The sequence below is a fragment of the Carettochelys insculpta genome, chromosome 3 (assembly GCF_033958435.1).
Source record: "Carettochelys insculpta isolate YL-2023 chromosome 3, ASM3395843v1, whole genome shotgun sequence".
Lineage (NCBI taxonomy): Eukaryota > Metazoa > Chordata > Testudines > Carettochelyidae > Carettochelys > Carettochelys insculpta.
The window spans coordinates 14,154,079-14,162,172 of NC_134139.1; positions in this window are offsets into that span (position 1 = coordinate 14,154,079).

The window sequence follows — 8,094 nt, forward strand, 5'->3', positions numbered from 1 at the left end:
ATAAGCATTCATCAACACTGAATTAGTTTCATGAATCCAAAAATCAGGATTTCAAATGGCAGACAAGTCTCTTATGTCTGTCAAAGACAGAAACCGCTCTCTACTGGGCTGAGTAACATCACTGACATCAGGAAGGAGGAACATCTTGTTTTAGCATTAATAGGCTTTTGGTTTCCACCCCGCCCCCAGGCAGCTTACACCATCTGGGCTCTTCTATTTACTGCAACTGATTTATGAGTTTACTTCAAAAAGTGTGACAAGAAACAGTTGCCTATCAGATATCCATCTTTATTTTGGGATCCAGAACCTCAAACAACCAGGAGATAGTCACTATAGAGCTGGTAGTCATTAAATAAATGTTCCTGCCCACCACTCAAGGTGCTAAACCCTTTAATGCTGTAATATTTGACATTAAAAAGAATTTCTAATTAAATTCTGCCTCAGTGGTAACCATTGATGAAGAAAGCATAACATTTTTTGCCCAAGAGCATGAATTAGATGTTTTCTTTAGGTAATAAAATCTTTTTTCTCTTCCTGACAACACAAAGCTGGTTTTTGTCCTGGCTGATTATATTGTAAGAAACAGTAATGAACCAAAGTAATCTGACAGCAAATGCTAAAGTGCACTGGTTCTTCTCTTATTTGTACTTCTCTGCATTTTTTGGCAACTACTTGCTGTATTACAGGTCTAGGATAGTACTCATGAAAAGCATTAGCAGTAATCCCAAATATTATTTATACATTGTGGCTGACACAATTTCAGGCTTTTCATGTCTAGGTTGACAGCTTTAAACTGCATTGTCATAATTGGACATTGTGCTATTAGCACTGTCAACGCAGAACTGGTTTACGATACATTGTTGTAAAGTAGCTGATGTCAACTTAAATATGTTAACCTGTTTCCAATGCAAGTCTCCTCCTACACTGAAATAATAACCACCTCCATGAATGACAGAGGGATGGTCTGTGTAGTTAGGGTGATAGTGTCTGTGTAAACACTGTGTTATATTGGTTGTTACCATTCTCTTCAGTTTCACCACTCCAGAGGAGGAGGCTAAGAAGCCAGTGCAGCTGGATCCCACTACCTGTGGGCAAGAAGCCCCAGGCATCCCTCACACCTGGCAGGGAATGGGAGCTAAGGGTATGCCTATACTTACTCAGCATTTGATGCACTGTGATTGTTCTTTTGGCGTTTGATTTTGCCACACGTGTGAAGACAGCAAAATCAATGACTCTGGGCTCAGCCATTGACCCTGATACTCCACGCTATTGCATGGTGTAAGGAATGTCAGCATGAGTGTGAAGAGCCCTGATCTATACTAGGGCAGCAAGTTAATTCTGATACATCAGTTCTAGCTATGCTAATGGCATAGGTAGGATTACATTTCTGTGATCAACTTTGTTGCCTAGTGTGGACCAGGTGTAAGAGATGGGACTCAGCTGCCTCTCACTGCTCTTGTTAGGTTGGTGGAAGCGCTCTTGGTGAGGATGTGCATCATCAGTCCAAGGAGGGTGGTGTTGATTTAAGTTTTTGGTGTATATCTATCCTCAGCTTTCTTGTGCTGTTGTAATAAAATAATACAGTAGGTGGCATTTGATGGAATGGTACAGCATCACCAAGCAATAGAGAGAACTTATATAAACCTTCAAATAGGAGTGAAAAACCATCCTTTTTCAGAGTCTTCTCTCTCCTCGCAAATACTATGGAAATGCACGTGAATGAGAAAATTATTTATTTTAGGTCAGTCTGGGACAGAGAGATCTTTCTACATAGAAAAGAAAATTGCCATGAAAATTACTTTTTTGATATGGTCTGTTTTCTGTTGTAGGGAAGAGAGCAGTACATTTGGATTACTGTGTAAAGCAATTTTTATTAGGTCTGCCCTTGCCACAATTCAGAATACATACTGTGCAGCTGAATATAAAAGTACAGTGCAAGTAGACCTATGGCCACTTGAGTAGATGCAATTTGGACTTCTGAAATAAGACATTTGCTGTCATAATTAAAAATACTATTTTTACAAGAGAGACTATCCATCCTCAGGTAAATCGTAGGTAAGCAATTGATCTAACACAGTCATTTCAGTTCTCAGTGCAAGTACCACTGTACCACCCTCTCAGCAAAACCTATTAATAAACCATTCATTTGTCAACAATAACACTTTGAGTACCTGATGTGTGGCCTTTAAAAGAGCTATATGGTAACCAAAACCATGGTTGCTGTGAGTAGTTTCTTGGATATCTCTTTATCTTAAAATTAACTGCACTGAAATTGGAAGGAATATTCATGTTTTCTCAAATTTATGTGTTTAGTGAATTGCACGTAGTGTATTTTCTTCTGCTTTGAGTTTCTTCTTAAGCACTGTTGTTCCTGGTTATGTGTGAAGACATTAGAGAGCATGAAATGTATTAAAATAGTTAATTAGGAGGACTGCTGGTGTGCTTGGTTCCTCTAGCACTGAATCAGCAATTGGATAGGTGAAAACTGAAGTGTTGGGAACTTCTTCACTATTTCCTTTGTACAGATGAAAAAGGTGCTATTGGTATTAGGAGAATGTGCACTGCTGGACAGAGAACTGCAGATTTGTTTCCATTCCCAGTGCATGGAAGAAAGTTACTCAATCTGTATTCTAATTTGGGAGAAGGCTTGGAGTTACAGGTGTAGGGAAGATTAAGTAGGTACTTCACAGGATCCCAGTTAGTCAGTAGGCAGGAGCTGTGTCTTGCTGTTTGCTTGAATATTTAAAAACTTGAACGATACTGAATTCAGTAACTTCCTCATGCTGCTCACGTTACATAATATAGCAGTTTGTGTCCCATTCACTTTACAAACTTAAGAGCAGGATCTGTTTTATAAATCTTCAGGTAAAAAAAAGTTTCATTTATGAGGATTTCAAGTGATACAGGAACCAGGATGTTACAGTACTGGATCAGATCCTGCTTTCATGGAAGTACATGGCAAAACTTTCCCATTTGCTTCTGTGGGCTAGAATTTAGGTTGGTAGCACCTCTGAAAAAAGAAATGCTATACAAGTGCTTATTTCAGCAGTATTAACTGCAGCTTCTGAAATGTTACACCAGAATAGTGATTAGTGGTAAATTCATGAAGTGTATGACCTTTACTGTGCAAACTTAATTAACTTGAAGCATGCAAGTAATCGTACCTAAGTGAATGGGATAAGGACACGTATATAAGTGATTGTAGGTTCAAAGTATATGTACAGTATTACCAGTAATGATTATGAGGTATAAACTAAGTGCTAAAAACAGTACTACACCATTTAGTGCAGAGCATGATACTTAATAAAAGTGGGAGGGGAGGCAAACCCTGCTTATCCATTCAAATTCTAAGCTGGGTGATTATATGTGGCCTACTAACATTTTTTCTGGGCTGTGTCTACATTAGCAAGTTTTTTCAAAAGATTTTTTTGAAAGAAGGGAGCTCTTTCAAAAGATCCCATAGAGTATCTACATACAAAAGCTGCGTCTACACTAGGCTGAAGTAGCATGCAGCGCATCTACACATGCCGCATGTTCTTTTGAGGATGAAATTGACATTAGGCACTGCAGGAATCAAAACTACTCTTCCAAACAAAATAGAAAGAGGCTGCTCTTTCAATGCCTTTTTTTGAAAAAGGATGGATGTAGACTTTCTGCATCTTGCTTTTTCAAAAGAGTGGGATCTGCCATGGTGGCAGTCAGCTGTTAGGTGGAAATGTGGTGCCCAGCCCCTGCAGGGCTCTGACGTGTGTGCAGTGGCTCTTAAAACTGCACAGACCAGGAAACCCCACTGCAAGAAGCTGAGAGCATACAGGCAGCAGCTGCTACATGTGCTGTCCCTGCATGTCTCATTGCAACCTCAGCAGCCCCCTACTCCTGATGGCCACCAGCCAGCCACACAAGGAGCCCCAAGCTCCTGGCTCTGAGCGCACCCAGCACTTCAAAGGGTCCAGCTGTGGGGGGGAAGCACGCCCCCTCCTGGACCAAGGATGTGCTTCAGGACTTGCTGGAGCTGTGGCAGGGGAAAGAGGTGCTCTGGGTGATGGCAAGCAAGCGCAGCTGGTCAAGGGCCTGACTACCCAGGGTCACCCTGCCTCCCCTCCTGACCAGGTCAGGAGTAAGGTGAAGTAGTTATGGCAGGGTTATACCTGGGCCCAGGACTGGCCAGCCAGCTTGGGGCTGCCCCCGTTTCCCATCCTGGGCCCATGGGACACTTCCCTGCCAGCCCTCCTGGACACCTTGACTGAGGAGGCCAAGCTGGGAGAGGAGCAGGAGTTGGCACCAGTGGCCAGCCCTGCACCGCCAGAGAGAGAGCCAGATTCAGCTGGGGACTGGTCTAGTGAGGAGGAAGACCTGGTAATCAATTCTCCCTCCCACAACTCCACCCAGGCGTAAGCCAGACGGCCATCCCCTGACCTCGGAGGTGGAGCCTCAGGTATGTACCCAACAGGGCGCACACCCTGGATCATGGAGTGGGGGCACCATACATGACTGGGGGCCCCCACCCCTTCAGCAGACCCCAGCCCACCAGAACCCAGACAGACCATGGCCCTGGGATGCAGCATGGCTGCCAGTGCCCATTGGTACCTGCTCCCACAGACAGCGCCACACCCTGCCCTGAGGAGGGGGCAGACATCACTAACGGGCACCCACAGGGCCACTGCACTCAAAGATGGGGGATGGAATGGGGACCTAGTGCCCATGGGGGAATCGAAGCATGGAGCATGGGTCAGTGGTTGGTACTCACGTTCTGTTCCTCTCTTCCTGTTTCACCAGCCGCACCGTCCAAGGGCCAGACAAGCCCTGCCCTGTCCGTGGAACCAGACAGCCTCCCATAGGCAAGGAAAGGCAACCAACGAGAGCCACCACCAGAGCCAGGTTGGGTCCTGTTGTGGCGAAGGACCCCCACCTCACCACCTCTATTTGGTGCCAGGTGGAGCTGACCGAGCGCTGGCTCCGCTTTGAGTAGGGCAAGGCTGCCTGGTGCTGGGTGGCCTGGGGCGAGTTCCTGACCACCTTCAGGGATGTGGCAGCTACCTCCCCCCACCCCAGCAACCTCCCTGCTTCCCCTTCCACCGTGGCCCCACCCGCCAGACCCCCTCAAGAGGATCCTGCTGGCCCAGACTGCTGGCCTGAGGCTGATCCCTGGCACCACCTTCCTGTATTTCCCACCCCCTCCTAGCCCTGCCAGGGACCCCAGACGGGGAGGGGTATGGGACCCAGAGCCGGCATGAGTTGTGCCCCCCCACCCCACCCCAGTGATGGCCCAATGGGCAGGCCACCTCGGTCCCCCTCCTGTAAATAGTTAGTCCCCCCATCATAAATAGTTGGACATTCCTTTATATTTAGCAATAAGTATTACCCACAGAGGTTTTGTAGTTAATAATACACCTGTTCATTTTTCCAAAACCTCTGTGTGCTCTGTGGCAGGGGGTGGAGTGCGAGAGACCCAGCGAGGGTGGCTGGGGTGGCACTCACTGGCGCCCAGTCAAAGTACTGGTGCAGGGCCTCCCAGGTGTGGATCCCATCCTGGTGGGCCTTGTGGTTAGGGGCAGCAGCTGGCTAAGGGCAGCCTGTGCTGGCCTCCACCACTCACCCCCACACAAAGGCCTCCCCCTTTCTCTCCACAATATTGTGGAGCATGCAACAGGTGCCCATGACGTGGGGGACATTGACAATGCCCATGTCCAGGTGGGTGAGGAGACAGTGCCCCTAACCCTTCAAGCACCTGAATGTGCACTCAACCATCTGGTGGGTGTGGTTGAGTTGGCCGTTGAAGCACTCCTGGCTGGGGTGGCCCATAGGGGACCGCATGAACCAGTGCTGGAGCAGGTATGCAGTGTCTGCCACCAGACAATGGTGTCCCCCCGCAGGATATTCCTCTGGGGGATGTAGGTCCCTGCCTCCAGCTGGCAGCACAGGCCCAAGTTCCAGAACACCTGCCTATCATGGGCGCAGCCAGGCCAGCCCACATATACATCCTGGAACTGGTCCCAGCTCTCCACCATGGACTGCAGGAGCACAGAATGGTAGCCCTTCCTGTTTATGAATTGTCCTCCAGGGTGCTCCAGGGTGCAGTTAGGTATGTGGGTCCCCTTGGAGGCAATTTGGGAACCCCAGTGCAGTGAAGCCTGCGATGGCCACGTCCAGGTCCCTGATGTGGATGACCCTCTGGAGGAGCATGGCATTTAGCGTGTGGGCCACCTGGGGGGAATGGGGGGAACAGAGGCACCCTTGAGGGTGTGTGGAGTGTACATGGCCCCCTCGACCCCCACCCCGGTGGGTGTGTGCCTGGCCCTCTTTACCTCCATCACAATGGCCCCAACTGTGGCCTTGCCCACACCAAATTGGTGTCCCACGGAGTGGCCAGCTTCCAGACAGCTATCGCAACTCTCTTCTCCATGGGGAGGAGGCACCACAGCTGGGTGTCCTGGTGTCTCAGGGCCAGGGACAGCCACTGGCAGAGCTCCAGGAAAGTCTGACACGGTATCCAGAAATTCCAGAGCCACCGGTCATTGTTCCACTTCCCCAAGACCAGATGCTGCCACCACTCGGAGCTGGTGGGGTAGCTCCAGAGCCGGCAGAGTGCCTGGGGGGTGTTGGCAGAGGACCCCATGGTCTGGGGTGTCCCCTTCTGCCCCTTGGAGGAAGCCCTGCCAGGAGCTGCAGAGTGGCCAGCAAGGTGCCCACTCTGCTGGTGGTAGCCAGCAGAGTGTTGAGGAGCTGCTGCTGCTGCTCCATGTCCATTCCTGTGAGCATTGTTTCTCCAAGGCTTGTGGCAGCTCTGCAGGACTTGTGCTGTGCAAGGTGATGGTGCTGGGGAGGGGCCCTTTAAAGGAGCGGCTTGCTGTGGCTCCAAAAGGGCTTGGCCACCCTGCGACCCTGTCTGCAGCATTTCCTGGCTTGTTCTCTGGAAAGAGGCCATTGGTAAGTGTAGACACTCTCTTTTGATGTTCTGGGTGGCTGCTTTTGATGTGGCACATGGCCCTTTTGACGGCACCAGCCCCAGCCTGTGTGTAGATGCTCCCTTTCAAAAGGGTAGCTTTCGAACACTTGTTTTTGAAAGAGCGCTCTAGTGTAGATATAGCTAATCTGTTTCGAAAGTAAATTGAAACAATGCCGCGTGCCTTTTGAAATCGCTTTCCTTTCCTGTTTCAGGAAGCGTGCCCCCCTTTTGAAAGCCTCTTTCGAAAGCAAATGTGTGTAGATGCTCCACAGGCCCTTTTTTTCTGGTTTTTGGTTTTGAAAGAGCAGTCCTCATGAGGCCTGATTTTTCCATCCCTGGCCCATTCTTTCGAAAGAGCAGGGACTGTGTGGATGCTCTTCTTTTGAAAGAGCAAATCACTCGTTTCATCTGCTCCTTTGTGTGCGGATACACTCTTTTGAAAGAAGCTCTTTTGGAAGAGATCTTTTGGGAGGGCTTCTTTCAAAAGATCTCTATAGATCTAGATGTACCCCTGAGGTTTCATACTCAGTGTGTTCTGTTAATGAATAGAACATAAAGTTTTAATAGGTTCGATTTATCCCTTTTGCTTTAAACAAGAAAAAATAAACATACCTCACTGCACTGTCATACTTTCACTTTTGAACTTTTAGGAACAATATACAGAGACACATTTAATTGGTAAACTCTCAATATTAAACACTATTTTTAGGGTTAATCTTTCATCTTGATTCTCTCAAACCCCATTTAGCTACAATGTGAAAAGTTATATCCAAGGCTAGATATAGTTAAATGTTATTTAAATATTTTATTTTAAAAAATTCAGCTGTTGCATAATAAATGACTTAAATTCCAGTTCTTAGAGTGACATGGTTTCTCTTGTAAGATGAAATACTTTATTTAATGCATAGAAGCTGGTTTTCTAAGTTAAGGCAAGAGAAAGCAAAATGCATTCTGGGCGATTATTATTTCTAACTTTGTCAAAGACGTAAGAAGGCCAAAATTAAAATAAAAATGAAGTAAGAACACCCTGAAGAGGAAACATATACAAAGAAGATCAAGATCTGACAACTATGATTAATTGACATGTTTCTGCAATGTTTTGCAGTGGAAACATATACATAGTGTTTAAGCTTATTGGAATGGCGGAA